This window comes from Ambystoma mexicanum, chromosome 1p (assembly GCF_040938575.1).
Source record: "Ambystoma mexicanum isolate Mex_15411 chromosome 1p, UKY_AmexF1_1, whole genome shotgun sequence".
NCBI classification, from domain to species: domain Eukaryota; kingdom Metazoa; phylum Chordata; class Amphibia; order Caudata; family Ambystomatidae; genus Ambystoma; species Ambystoma mexicanum.
The window spans coordinates 642840126-642855447 of NC_090921.1; the positions used below are offsets into that span (position 1 = coordinate 642840126).

The following is a 15322-nucleotide window of genomic DNA, read 5'->3' on the forward strand; positions in this document are numbered from 1 at the left end:
AGTGCCCTGGCAGAAATGAAGCAAGAGGTGGGGCAGCTAGGGAAGAGGACGGACCTCTTAGAGCAAGGCCTTCAAGAGGTCAGCAAGGAAGCCACGGCAAACAGCAAAGCGATAGAATGGCGAAACGTGGCCACACTGAACCGAGAAAGGCAAATGGATGACATGGAAAACAGATCCAGGAGGATCAACATAAGAATTACAAACCTTCCAGAGGCAGTGATGGATAAGGAATTGAAAGGAGAAGTCAGGAAGATTTTTGCAGGCATATTGGGGGAACTGAGCCCGGAGGTAACTGAATTGGACAGAATCCACAGAACAGGACAGAAGTCACCGACCTCCAAAGGCAGGCCAAGGGATGTCCTGGCAGCATTTACATGCTATGCCCATAAGGAGGCGGTCTTAAGAGTAGCGAAGGTGACTGAGCCGGTGCAGTATCAGGGTACTGAGATCTCCCTGTTTCAAGATTTGACAAGCAGCACACTACTCAGGAGAAGGCAGATGGGTCCGGTGGTGAGGGAATTGTGCCGCCGGGGGATCCGATACAACTTTTTCGGCGGGGGAGAGTGAGTCGGGGGGGGTTGGGGGGGGGGGGGGGCGATGGGGGGATGGATGGCGGGGTTGGGAGCAGAGTTGGGAATGGGGTTGGGGGAGGGAGCATCCCGAGTTGGGGAGCGGGATGGGGGAATATAGAGGGAGGGGCGGGGTCCGGGGTGCATGGGATCAAGGGGTCTGGGAGGGGCCAAGAAGGTGGGGGAGATTGGGAATCGCGGTGGCTGGACACGGGAAACAGAGGCAGGGAGGGGAAGGGTAGAAGGGAGTAACGAGCTAAGGGCAAGCCAGCACGGGGGAGAGAGGAAGAGGCGAGGGAGGGAGGGAGGCACAACCCTTCAAGGGGGCTATGCATAACATAAGGGGGGTTAAACACACCCCTCAAGAGGAAAACATTGGAGCAGTTTGTTAAGAGAAAAACCCTGGGTTGTCTAGCGCTGCAGGAGAGGCATCTCCTGAAGAGGGATTAGGTTAGGCTTAAAATGCGGGGATACAATATCTACCATACCTCGGGCCCCACCAAGACACGGTGAGTGGCTCTAGAGATCCGGAATTGTATGGACCTCAAAGTTGGGGCCACAAAACCAGACAAGGGAGATACGCACTAGTATTAGGGGATTACTGGAGGGTGACATACACTCTGGCCTCCGTCTACGCACCCAACACAGGGTAGGAGGTGATTTCTACACAGACCTACAAAAGACCCAAGACCCATCGCGCCTGTGCCAAATCCAATTTCTGAAAGTGATTCACCTTCCCTCAGTAGTTGGGTAGGCAAGGGAAATACTCTGAAGTGAGATCTCGCAGGAAGAGGTGCAAAGAGTGACAGTAGGTTTCCCTCCGAATAAGGCACCAGGACCAAGCAGGTTCACGGCATCATTTTATAAAACCTACGCTGGAACCCTGACCCCACACCTAATAACCAGGTTATTTAATCACTTTCGGGAGACAGGGAGGATTTCGGCTTTGATGGAGGAAGCAAAAATAACGCTTATTCCCAAACCCAGTACAGATAACACGAGGTGCCCATCTTATAGACCAATAGCATTGATAAATGTTGATGCTAAAATGTACACTAAAATACTGGCCAACAGATTAGAGACATACCTCCCGAGCCTAATGCAGGTGGCACATTTATTGGAGGAGTCTAGTCTGCCCTTGAATTCTCCTGCCCATGGATGCCGAGAAGGCATTCGACAGGGTGGAAAGGTCCTTCTTGTTCAGAGTAATGGAAAAGACGGCAGTGGGGGAGGATTTTCTTTGCATGGTACAGGCCAATTACAAGGCACCAAAGGCTAGCCTTCTCATCAATGGATCCAAGTTCTGAGTCATCCAACTAAGCAGGGGAACCAAGCAGGGGATCCCTCTCTCCCCCTCCTTTACGCGATCTATTTAGAACCACTATTGCAGGCATGGAGGGACTTGCGGGAGGTACACCTGGTACCATTTGGTGGGGTCCAGCACAAAGTAGCTGCATTTGCAGACGACATGCTCTTAACACTAACGAAGCCAAGGGAGTCGGTGAGGACGTGTAGGGAGCTACTAGAGGGTTTTGGGGAAGCCTCAGCGCTAAAAGTAATTCTCGAAAAATCTGAGCTACTCAATGTCACGGTAAGGAGAAGGGAGGTGGCGGAACTGAAAGCTGCATCACTGTTTTCGTGGAAGTCAGAGCTGATAAAATACTTGGGAGTCCGGATTACGCCTTCATTGTCGGGTTGGTATGCGGTCGACAATCCCTTCATTTCATTGATAAAACCAGACCTGCACAAAAGGAGGAAACTCAGGGTCTCATGGGTGGGGAAAATGGTAGCAATTAAGATGCGAACGCTGCTGAAACTACTATATCTGCTTCAAGCGAACAGCGGTTCTAAACAGCTTTTTCAAGGGACTGGGCAAGTTAACGAGCAAATTCATATGGGAGGGGGAAGAGGCCATGGTTGAGATGGGTTGATGGGTTGAGATGGGCCTTGTTGACAGCCACAAGGAGGGATGACACTTCCGAACTTGCGAAAGTATTATGAGGCGGCTCAGATGCACATTATACGGTAGTGGTTCTCCGGGCAGCAGGGGAAAATTGTGGGTAGCCATTGACCGAGCAGTGGTGAGGCACAAGTTGAGGGAGGTTTTGTGGTTGCCACGACAACACAGACCAAACCACCTGTATTAAGTGCGATCACAAGACTGCTAGCAGACAAGTGGGACAGACAAGTAGGAAAATATGGGATTACTACCTTCCCATCACCTCCATCTCAATATATGGGAGCCCGGAACTTACACCAGGGATGGAGCAGGGATAGTTTACTAAATGGCGTGAGCGAGGGTGGCAAGTGCTGCGGGACATGTTTCAAGGGGCAGAGATAAGGTCATTCATAGACTGCAAGGAATGCTTTGGGGTAGGGGAAAGAGGATGGGGTATTTTCAGCCAAGGCATTGGCTGCACAACAAAGGGGTAAAAGCGGAGGCGACACGACAGCTCACGCCATTCAAGAAGTTTCTCAGAACGCATGACGGGGCTAGGGTCATGGTGTCCAATCTTTATAGGATCCTAAGTGTAGCCAATCCCCGGGAATCGTGGCCCTATATGAGTCAATGGGGAAGGGTGGTCGAAGGGAAATTACCAGGGAGGAATGGGAGAGGTTATGGAAAATTATACCACGGGTGGCCAGGGCATCCCAATTGCAAGAAAGTTGGTACAAAAGTTTACTGGGTTGGCACAACACCCAGGTGCGCCTTCACAAGATTATTGTGTACGGTGCCAGAATGTTGGAGAGGGTGCGGGGGAGTAGGAACGGGTTCCCACATATGGTGGAGATTTCCTAAGATAGTACCATTCTGGAAGGAGGCGCAGGATTCACAAGCCCAGGTATTTGGAGAAGGGGTAAGTACCTCCCCCGAAGAGGTATTGCTGGGGCTAGATAGGGGAGTTGGGGAGCACGGAAGCAGGGGTCAGACAAAAGCCAGGGTGATCCTTACCTTGGTAGCAATGTTGCTCATAGCCCAGCAGTGGAAAGGGGAAGCAATCTCCACGATTCAAGACTGGATACGGAAAATGTGGGACTTTGTGGCATTGGAATGGGTAACATATGCCATGAATAACAATTTACTGCAATTCGCCAGAGACTGTAGGGAGGTTTTGGCATTCTTGAGAGAGGACTATATAGCTCAATGATTACCTCGGCGATTTGCGACTTTTGCACTTAAATTAGAGGAGGGGGCCTTGGGAAAAACACAAAGGGGATAACAGTCTCCATGGACTCTGAGGGGAGAGGCGGGGTATGGAACTAGTGGAGGAGGGTTGTATTATTCTGTTGAAAATCAATTTTAAAAAAAAGAGTAAAAAAAAAGACCCATACAGGTAAGTTATAAAAATAACATCTTTTATTACAATACTGCACTAAGGCACACTTTACATATTTAAGGAAAGTAAAAACACCCTAGAACATAAATACAACTCACAGTTAGGTCACCTTTAAGGGGTTACACTCCATTTTAAATTACTTTGGCAAAAAACACATACATTAAAAAAGTATTTTAAAGTAGGGAGCAAGTAATGTTATCTCACAGTTAAGCCCAGCACCATATACTAACTTTGGAAATCCAGCCATAGTCTATCCCAAGTCTCTGAAAATCGTTTAGGTGTCCGAAAACGTTCCTGAGGATGAGGGTGAGTAGCCAGGAGGGCACACTCACTCAGTGCACATTACCAAAGTTCAGTCAGTGGAGAGCAAATGCATCAATGTAAAGAGGTTGACTTAAGGGACTTCAGTCCAGCTCCAGTGTGAAGAGGAGCACCTACCACCCCCGTGGTTCTTCAGGACTCTCGTCAGAGGTGCTGACCAGGACACCACCGCCCTAGGTCAGTCTCAGATAGTGCCAAACCAGATGGGGCGATGCCTAGTGGGGCCGTAAGCTCAGTGGGGTCACAAGCCTGTTCCATGTTAGGGAGAATTCTCAAAAAGGTGTTAATTCCCTCCACCTTAGAGACCCCCAGCAACGTTGCTGGATTTTGAGGACTTGATTTATTTACCTGGAGAGAGCGAGACCCTTTTTTCCCCACTCTCTCATGTATTTTAATGTGATTTTATACACAGTTTCTTTTTGGTTGTGGAATCTAACCAACTCCATAGGCATCACCTTTTACATCTGTGTCACAAAGCACCTTCAGTGCATTGCCTTAGGGAAGTCTTCCAGATTTCCCAAGGTTTAACTACCTTCTCTGGGATCAACTACTGTTTCCCAGAGCAGTGCAGTGAAATTGACTTCACTTAGTCCTGTAAAGTTCTAGACTCTGCACACCCTATCTTACAATAGAGTGCTGGAGGGGCTACTTCGTATGTTACCCTTTCCTCTCAGAATGGCTGCTGGCAGTGGTTTTGTAATGAATTACCATGAACTGTTCGCAGCTCTGGTAACGTTAAATCGCGGGAGCCACGTTTTTCAAAATGGCGCTGAGCCTCCTTTGTTAAAATGGTCCCGTTCTTCTCTTGTTGCCATTTCTTTGTGGCAAGGTCATTTGAGTTTTTCTCTGCGCGCCAAACCACGTTTGGTCTCTCGGTTTATTCGCCATTGGCGGGCTTCAGGATTGAAACCCGCCTCTGGCTCCACAGTGTCTGGGGTAGGCAGGAAGTGAGGGAGGTGCCCGGAACTCCCTTTGCTTAGTCTCCTAGGAGACCCAAATGCACTCTGTGGTGATTGGCTGGCTGACTGTCCGGCAAGGATAGTCACCCTGCTGGGTGAGTGACAGCTAGGCTGGAATGAATGGGAGAGAACTGAATAAAAGGCGAGTCTTTTGGCTTGGAAGGCAGAGTCGACCACTGGACGAAAGAACCGAAGAAGAGCTTGAAGAGGACACCTGCTGCAACTCCTGGACCATTGGTTTGCCCGGTGAATCCCTGCTGCAGTGACTACTTGCCAGGTTTGCATCGACAGAGAAGCCCTGCAAGGATGACTTCTCCCTTTGTGTTGGTGGGACCAATCAACTACCAAGTAAGCCACCTGGACACCCATCTCGGAGCGGGTTGAATTTCCTCAGAGTTGCTGCAGGAAACCGTAGAACATGGGAGAGGGACACCAGATTGTGTGCGTTGCTTGTAAGCTGGCCTAAAGCTTTTGGAAGATCCTCCGGTCTCCCACGAAGCAGGACTGACCAAGCCTGACCCCCCCTCAGTCAAATGCAGGACCTCAGATGTGAGGAAAGTCCACCTTGACAGCCAGGAACCGCGCTTATTGCTCTTTGCTATAACGCAAGGAGCTGAAACGCGAAACAGCCACTGGAAGTAAGGTTTGCCAGTTGCCAGTTTTGACAGTGGAGGAGTCCCCCCTGACGTCCTCCCTCTTGTCCCCACGACTGAGGCCCAGGAACAGTGAGATCTGCAGAGCTGCATAGGAACAGAAGTAATCAGCTGAATCTTTTCTTCTTTGCCAAGGTATTGTAAAACAAGTCTAAGAACTTACCTCTTACTGTGGAAGTGTTTGTAACTTCTGCAACTCACAAGTCTAATCAGCTTGTGGCCCTACATTTGATTCTTCTTTTTATCAAAGACTCCTAAGAACGTGTGCAAAGACTTTTCCATTTACTTACCTGAAGTGCTGCATCCTATACAAAGACTTCTGCCCATTGACTTTGGCTTAGCCTATTTGAATTGAATGACTCTTCTAAGTGCTATCCGAAAGTATTTGCCCTGCTTATGAATATTTGTAATTTCTTGTGTTCTAATAACCTTTGCCTTTTACCAACGTTTTAAGAGTGTTTTGAACGCCAACAGTAAGATATTAATGTCCCCAGCATCCTGGTTACTGAAGTCACCTATGGGTGTAGGTTGTGTCTGTGGGCCATCCGAAAGGGTCTTGTCTGATTCAGAAATTCAGAGTGTACAGTATTGAAGTATATTTGTGTGTGACTTTTCTATTGCTCCCTTCTGAAGAAGGCTTTATAAAACGGACTGGTAAATACATTATTAATTGTTTATGCAAGAAACCTTGAGTGTAAGAGTTTATTTGAATACCTGTAACTGTGAATCTTTGTGTAACTCCACTACTGCTCACATTTCCCCTCTTGAGATAAGCCTGGCTGCTCAACACGCTACCAAATCTGTGTAGTACAAGCTTATACCAAAGGTTGGGTTGCCTATACTTGTAGTCAAAGTTGTTTGGAGTGTTCCCAGACGGTACTGCATTCAAACTTTGCCTAACATTCCAACATGGCGCTGGCCATTTCTGCTGCTGGCTTGCCTCCCCAGCCCACCTCGCCTTGGCTCTGATTGGCCATCACACCCTGCCTTAGGCCAATCCGGGGGCCGGCAAGGATTAGCCAGCCCCTGACAAAGGCCCGCCACTAAGGCCCCTGTCTGGGCCTATTGGGCTCGGAGAGCCCCCCCTTCCTACACCTCTGCAGTACCTCATGGAACAGCCACCAGGCATGCAGCCTGTTACCCCACAAACTTGGGTTTCTGAAACTGCGTATTTCTCAAGATTACCCACGAGTCATGGCTGCACATTGTAACCGCTTTTCTCCACTAACCTAAACAGATGTAAATCCAAGGTGTGCCTATGCCATTCTGCCTTCCTTGCCTTACCTAATCCATCTCTCAATGCATTTCTGTGCCCTTGGGCAAATTCGAATCATTGTGTACACATCTCTGCATCCCATTGCCGGTACTAAATTGTTCCCATTGCCTCAGTTTTGTTTTTTACCTTAGCTACTTGGCCGCCTGGTGAGTTGTGCTTGTCCTGTGCTGTGCAGCCCCTCCTCCATCTTCCTCCTTCCCTCCTCCACCCCTATGGCACTCACCATCTCCCCTATCTTTTCTAACTGCTATACTATCACTTTTCCTCCCTCTCTCTCTCTCTCTCATGAAGTCTGGAAGAAAATAGCTTATAGATAAAAAACATCCTGACCACAAACCCTGAACTACCTACTGCAGACACCTATGTCAGTACAACTTCCAGACAGATTTTCACTGATATCCTCTTTTCTATCCCCTCTACACATATTCACCCATTAATAGTGGCACTAGATGGGAAGTACCCTTGGCGGGCTTATCATCCAGGTGTATCATTAATGTCTACCACAATGGCACTATCTTGGATCAGGGTCCTCAACCCAACCTCCTCTTTGAGCAGCGCTTGCCGTCCCTCATCAACTTCATTTCCACACCTGCTACTCCATCCACACTCTCTGCCCCCCCCCCATCCGACTGGTGTACCACGCTCCTGTACCCCTCCTCCGAAAACCTTCAAAGGCAAGTGACCTCTTGCATCTAGCCACGCTTAATGTTCGCTCTTAATCTCTATATCCTCACTCTTACAAAGACGTGGTACAATGCCAGGTCAGTCACTGCTTTTAACTCCCTTCTCCCTGATAGCTAAACGATCATCTCCATGCCATGTCCCCTAACCAAGCTGGCGGTGGGGTTGCCCTAATCTTCCCCGAGTGGGTCCCTCCTCCTCTCATACGCACCCAGCCATACTCTTCCTTCAAGACCCTGGTTTGCAAACTGGTCATCTCTTCCACTTCCTCCCTGACCATTGCCACCATCTACAGGTCACCTGGCTCTACCACCCTGTTCCTCTCTGAATGGGCTGATTTCTCCTCCTCTCTCCTCTCATTCACCTCTAAACTCCTTTTCCTGGGTGACTTCAACATCCACCTTGACTCCTCAATCACGGCATCCACTCTCTTCCATGACCTTTGCACCTCGCTCTCCCTCTCCCTCTCCATTCTCCCCTCCGGTCCTATCCACTCGGCTGGACACACTCTTGATGCCATCATGCACACTGATCTCTTGCTCTCCTCCCCACTCACTGCCCCTCTTCGCGTGGTCAGACCATTCTCTCCTCTCACCTGGGCCCTCTCTGCCGTCTGACTGCACCTCCCCCAGCCCTGCCAACCTTGTTCACGAACATCTGTCCGATGAAACGAGTGACAGCTGCTGCTTTCGCATCTACCTTCATCACCCCTATCCCCACACTGCAGACTCTACCTCTGACTCCGCTCTCAACAACCTCCATCTTGCCATCACCAACACCCTTGGCATTCTTGCCCCAGTCAGGAAGATCCGCCTGAAATATGCCTCCAAGCGGAACACCTGATACGACTCTTAACGTGCAGCCCTGAAACGCAAGTACAGAGCTGCAGAACGGAAGTGGCAGACCTCAGGCTCACCCCTCTGACAAACTGGCCTGTGTTCCTGCTCCAAAGGCAATGCTGAGTCTCCATTCGCTCCAGGAAAGAGCACACATCCAGACTTGCGTCTCTGGTGACTCCAACAACACGGCTGAACTCTTTAAAAATCTACAAGGAACTAGTCAACCCTTTCACAGTCTCCACCTCACCTCTTCCGTACCGGGCCCTCTGCAATGCACTGGCCACACACTTCACTGCAAAAACTAAGGACATCCTAAGCACCCTTGCTTCTCTATGCCCCTCCCCTTCGCCCATCCTATCCCCCCTCAGCCTTTCTCTCCTCCTATCACATCTAATGAGGTCACTGGAGTCGTCCGCTCTATGAAGACCTCCTCCAAACAAGTCTGCCCCTGTTATTCCGGAACCATCAAGGACAACATTGGCTCTCTTGCCCTTACTGATTTCTGCAATCATTCCTTTGCTACAGGGTCTTTGCCCCCTTCTCTCAAGTACTCTCTTGTGTGCCCGCTCCTGAAAAAAACTTCTGCAGACCAGTCCTGTACGGCTAACTACTGCCCCATCTCTATCCCCCCTTCCTTGGGAAACTCTTGGAGAAGCTGGTCCTCCCCCAACTGACCCAGCCTTTTGAGCTTGTTGGTTGCCTACATGACCATCAATCTGGGTTCCAAGCATCCAGAGGCACGGAAACTGCTCTTCTGCACACCCATGAAGAATTGCTTGCATCTCTTGATTCTAACTAGCCTGCCTTTCTCATTCTACTTGATCTCTCCTCTGCATTTGGCATGGTGAACCATTCCGTCCTCATAAAACAGCTCCACAATACCATAGGTATCTCAGAGCGGGCACTGGGCTGGCTGACCTCCTTCCTCAATGACTGTCCCTCCCAGATTATCCTGGGATCTTTCTCCTCTCCCACCTCCATCTCTACCTGTGGCTTCCCCCAGGGCTCTAACCTTTCTCCCTGGCTCTTTAACATTTATCTTGCCCCGCTTGCACACCCAATTTCCACCTTCTCCCCTTACTTCCTGTGTTAGGCAGATGACACTCAATCCTGCATCAAACTTCCCTCTGATTCTTCTCCTTACCGCCTCCATCATCCCTGACTGCCTATCCGCCATCCAGTCCTGGTGTGCATCAAATGATCTTTGCCTCAATGCCAGCAAGACCGAGATCCTTACCATTGGGACTCCGGCTCCCTCTTTCTTCCCCTCACTCGGGCCACCCTCTATGGGTTCTCCCCCTACTCCTTCATCTGAAGCCAAAAACCTTGGAGTCCTCTTCAACCCCTCTCTTTCCTTCCACCCTCACATCTTGGACCTTGCCAAGAAGGCCCACTTTCAACTACACCTCCTCAAAGGAATCCTTCATTTCCTCACTTTTCCCCAGAAGCTCAATGTCTCTAGCGCTACTCTCTAGGTTGAGTACTGTAATATCCTCTTCCTTAATCTACCCTCTTCCCCTCTACGTTCCCTCCAGCCAATCCGGAATAGATCTTCAAGACTTATCCTTGGCCTCAAGCCCAGGGATCGCATCTTTCCAGCCCTAAAAAATAAAAAAAATAAAAAAATAAAAAAACACTGCCTCCCGGTTGCTGCAAGGATCAAATTCAAATCCCTCAGCATTGGCCCTGGCCCTAGACAGCCTTATGGATGATGCAATCTACAACTGGCTCTCACTAAATACACTCCCTCCAGACCTTTACGCTCCTCTGGCGCTAACTCTCTGCATTTCAAGCGATTTGCTAAAGAGCGAGCTGGTGGATGATCTCTTTCCTCGGCTGGCTCCTCTTATGGAACAGTCTCCCCCTTCCTCTTCGTCTTGTGCCGGATCTTCCCAAATTCCAGAAGCTCCTCAAGACTTCACTTTTCACTTCCTCCTTCCCCTCTCCCCCTCCCTCCTTTATTAAACTACACAGTTGCTGAGATTGGTGACCAGGGTCCTTATGTGTCCATCTGGGTCCTGGCCTCCCACCCCCAATCGCTTTCAGCCTCCACCCATTCCCAGCACTTGCCTTAGGCGCCCACTGGCCTGTGCTATCACAGACCTGCACTTATTTATTGGCAGTTGACCACTCTCACCATATGATCTCTGCCAGTCACTTAACAGTCTGCAACTTACTTCCAAGCACTTCGCTCCCATTACTCGTAGCACTTACCCCCCCGCCCCCACCCTCTCTTCTCTGCACTTGCACGCTCTGAATGCTCACGTGGCCTAGTAGGACCGCCTCTCACTTTCATTGTTATATTTGCCTTTCATTCCCATGTTCCCTACCTGTTGCCCTGTGGGCGCTTTGAAACACAATTTACTTGATGTATACATGTCTTACAAAAGCACAATAAATACACCATTTGCATTAAATTAATCAATGTTTAACATTTGAACCTAAGATGTTTGGGAATACCATTGGAACGTGTAATACAATTGTGAGACAAGGTGGAACTGGGTTATGCACATTTTGAAGGCTACACTGGAACTTTGTATAAACGTAAAAAGTGCTCTCTGAAGCCACCTCATCTTGGCATCTAGGTGGGATCATTGATAGGTTCACTGTGAGGTCCAACCAAATCTGAAGATGAAATCCTCAACCCATCTTTAGGTCTAGAATGACTATAAAGAAGCACAGCCGTTCACCAATAATAATCGTTAAGGAGATGGCAGTGGTAGCCCTTAGGACACTTGTTACACTGAATAAGCTGCTGGTTGTCATACCAAACATGGTAACCTCAGTATTTATTTATTGAGCATTTGTTAGGCGCGTATAAAACAGAATGGTGTTTCCAGGCACCACAAGGCAAGGTGGGGAGTGAATAACATTGGCAAAAATAGTAAATATACAATCATGGTCCTACTAGGCCTTGTGACATTCAGAAGTGCAAGTGCAGCGAAGAGAAGTGCAGAAGTTAGGGATGGGGTGGAGGGGAAGGGCAAGGAATGGACAAGTGCTGGTGGGGGACCAGGAGGGAAGTGCCAAGGGGAATCAAGGGGGGAGGCCTCAGGGTAAGTGCTAGGGCATATGAATCCCAAGGGTGGGATGCACAGCCTCCAGGCAGGGGGCCTGCAGGAGGCAGTGCTGAGTGTGCTGTGTCGACTGGGTAGAGGGCCTGGTATCCTGTGAGATTCATAAGGATCAAACCATCGGTCTCAGCAGCAGTGGGGTGATTATCAAGGAAGGGAAAGAGGTAGAGATGTTCAGAACATAAGGCGGTCCGGCTCAAGTCGGAGGGGCAGAGAGGCTGTTCCAAAGGGAGGCACCAGCTGAAGAGAGGCCTGCCCCCCACTCTCTGCTTGGAGAAACGTTTGAAAATCAGATAGTTGGAGTTAGAGGAGTGGAGGGCTCTAGAAGGGTAGAATCTAGGGAGGGAAAGTTGGAGATAGCGTGGTCCCAGGCCCACGAAAGCCTTGTGGATGATGCAGAGGGTCTTGAATTTGATCTTCACGGCCACCGGGAGCCAGTGGAAAGGTTTTAGGGCTGGAGAGATACGGTCCCTGGGCTTGAGGCCAAGGATAAGTCTTGCATCCCTATTCTGGATTAGATGAAAGGGGCGTAGGGAGGAAAGGGGGAGATTGAGGAAGAGGGCGTTGCAGTAGTCCAGCCTAGAGAGGACCAGAGCTCTGGAGACATTGAGCTTCTGGGGGAAGGTGAGGAAAGGGAGACTACCTCTATGGAGGTGAAGCTGGAAGTGGGCCTTCTTGGCAAGGTCCAAGATATGAAGGAGAGAGCAGAGTCGAAGATGACCCCAAGTATTTTGGCCTCACACGATGGTGAGGGTACAGGGTCCAAGGAGGGCGGCTAGAAGGTAGGCAGAAAAAAGGGCAAAGGTGTCCCAATGAGAAGGAGCTCCGTCTTACTGTATTAAGACAGTGATCATTAGTCGCACAACACACCTGGATGGCAGTCAGACAATCGGGGATGAGAGAGGGGGAAGAGGAGGTAGTAGAGGTAAGTTAGAAGGAAGGTGTGCGTCATGAGCATAACACTGGAAAGGAGGAGAGAAGGAGTGGATCATGTGAGCAAGAGGGACAAAATATATATTGAAGAGCCATTGCTATAGGATAGAGCCCTGAGGGCTGCTGCAGGTGGAGTGTGGTTGTGGAGGAGAAAGGGCCCAGTTGGAGCTGGGAAGGGCGGTTAGTGAGGAAAGAGAGCAGCCATTCCAGTGCCCAGTCTGTGATACAGACGGTATCAGAGTCATTTAATGAGGATAGAATGGTTGACAGTGTCAAAGGCAGAGGAGAGATCGAAGAGCATGAAAACAGCAGGAGAGTTTAGAGTCAAGATTTGCAAGCATGTCTTCAAGGGTATTCAGGAGAGCAGTTGGCTGAAATGCAGATTGATGGTCATGGAGGCAAACCAACATGTTCAGTGTGGAGGGTCAGCTGGGGGAGGACCAGCTTCTCCAAGAGTTTACAGAGGAAGGGCGTAGTGGAGATCGGATGATAGTTAGGCAGGCAGGAGGAGTCAGCAGAAGATCATTTTATTTTTAGAGAGCGTGCACAAGGGAGTGCTTGAGGGATAGCGGGAAAGAGCCAGTGGCAAAGGAATGATTACAGAAGTCGGCACGAGAGGAGATGCTGTTCTTAATAGTTCTAGAAGAGTAGGGGAAACACCTGTTTGGAGGAGACCTTCATAGAGAGGCCAGGTTTAGAGACCTCATTCGGTGCTATGGGCAGGAGGAAGGAGAGTCGGGGGGTGGAACGAGGGGAGGCAGGGGAGTGGGATTGGAGATGGGGTGGGGGAGAGTGAGGACAGGATGTCCTGAGTTTTAAATGTGAAATGGGAAGACAAAGCGAAGGAGAGAGGTGGAGACTGCAGTTGGATTGGTGAGTTCCTTGCAGATTTTTTCAAGTTCCGCCGTGTTGTTGGTGGCTCCAGAGATGCAGGCTTGGATGTGGCCCCTCTTCTTGGAGCGGATAGAGAAACGATATTGCCTTTGGAGCAGGCGACAGGCCGGTTTATCAGGGGATGAGCCTGTGGTTTGCCACTTCCATTCAGCAACTCTGCACTTACGTTTCAGAGATGCCAGATGGGAAACATACCAGCTGTTGCACTTGGAGGCAGGTTTTAGGCTGATCCTCATGACAGGGGCGTGGATGTTGAGGGTGTTAGAGATGGTGAGGTGCAGATTAGCATGGACAGAGTCAGAGGAGATTCAGAAGCAGGGGATGGAGGGGGGTGGAAGCAAAAGCAGCGACAGTCACTCGCTTCATCAGTCGAATGAAGGCGAAGAAGGCTGGCAGTGCTGGGGGTGGCTCAGATAGAGGGCAAAGGGGCCCCAAGCGGGAGGAGAGAATTGTCGGACCAGGAGAGGTAGGTGGTGACCAGGTTATTGATAGGGATGTCGCCAGAGATGTGGGCATCCAGAGTGTGTCCGGCTGAGTGGGTCGGACCGGAAGGAAGAATAGCGAGAGAAAGGGGGTCATAAAGGACACAGAACTGTGAGGTGGCTGATTCAAGGGAGTTGAGGTGGATATTGAAATCACCAAGGAGGAGGCGTTTGGAAGAAGAGGTTGAGAGGGAGGAGGCAAGAGGCCCATTCAAAGAGGAAGAGGGAATTAGGGCCAGGGGGCCTGAAGATGGTAGCGAGGGTGAAAGAGAGTAGGCAAGACCCTGAGCCTACAGACGAGGCATTCAAAAGAGGAGTAGGATTGAGTAGGTATGATAGAAACAGGGATCCACTCAGGGAAAATCAGGGCCACTCCACCTCTGGGCCGTTGGAGAGGATTTTGTAGCCCTTAGGAAGGAGAGTGTCAAGAGCAGTGAGAGTGCTGGCATTTAATCATGTCTTGGTACGGGCGAGGACATAAAGGTCAAAGTCTTCAAGAAGGAGACAGATGTCAGTAGTGTTTGACAGCAGAACGAGCATTCAGAGTACTAAGTGAAGCCAATTACCACCTTTGAAAGTTTTCCGTGGGCAGGGTACAGGGGCGTGGTACTCCTGTCGGTAGTGGTGGAGAGGTTAGAGGAGAGTACGACGGAGGGGCAGCAGTAGAAGGGAGGAAGTTAATGAGAGAGTGCAGGCGCCGGTAAAGGAGGAGAAGGGTAGGTCGAGAACCTTGGGCCATGATAGTGCCATTGTATTAGACATTAATGAAACACCAAGAGGATGAGAAGTATGCCAAGAGTACTTCCCATCTAGTGCTGCCATTAATGGGTGAAGCGGAGAAAGGGGAGAGAGTGGAGACCAGGTGGGGAGTTCATAGTTCCTGGGAAGGGACAGAAAAGAGGATGTTGGTAATAGTCTGCCTGGAAGTAGCATTGACATTGGTGTCAGCAATAGGTAGGCCTGGATTAGAGTCCAGAAGAGCTATCTTAAGCTTTTTTCTTTCAGACTTTGTGAGAGAGAGAGAGATAGGATAGGTGATAGAGTAGCAGTTAGAATAGATAAAGGAGAGAGAGCCATGTAGTGGGGCAGAGTGCTAGTGACAGAGGGGCTGCACAGTGCACAAATAAACTCACCATTTGGCCTAGCAGCCAAGAAGGCCCAGAAGGAGGTGCTTTAGACCAGATATGCACAAGGGTAGTAGAGATTTTTAAGTATCTCAGACTGGGTTAGTGCTAAAATGCAGCAGAAAACATACACTGCACATGTTCAAAGGCACACCTAGATTCAACTTCAAAGTAAAGAA

General features: G+C 49.7%; 1 protein-coding gene across 3 annotated transcripts in view; it reads right to left on the minus strand.

Annotated features, from left to right (window-relative positions):
• The window catches only part of TIMM44 (translocase of inner mitochondrial membrane 44), a 676068-nt gene that overhangs the window by 193260 nt on the left and 467486 nt on the right, over nt 1-15322 (minus strand). The gene's annotated exons all lie outside the window — the stretch shown is intronic.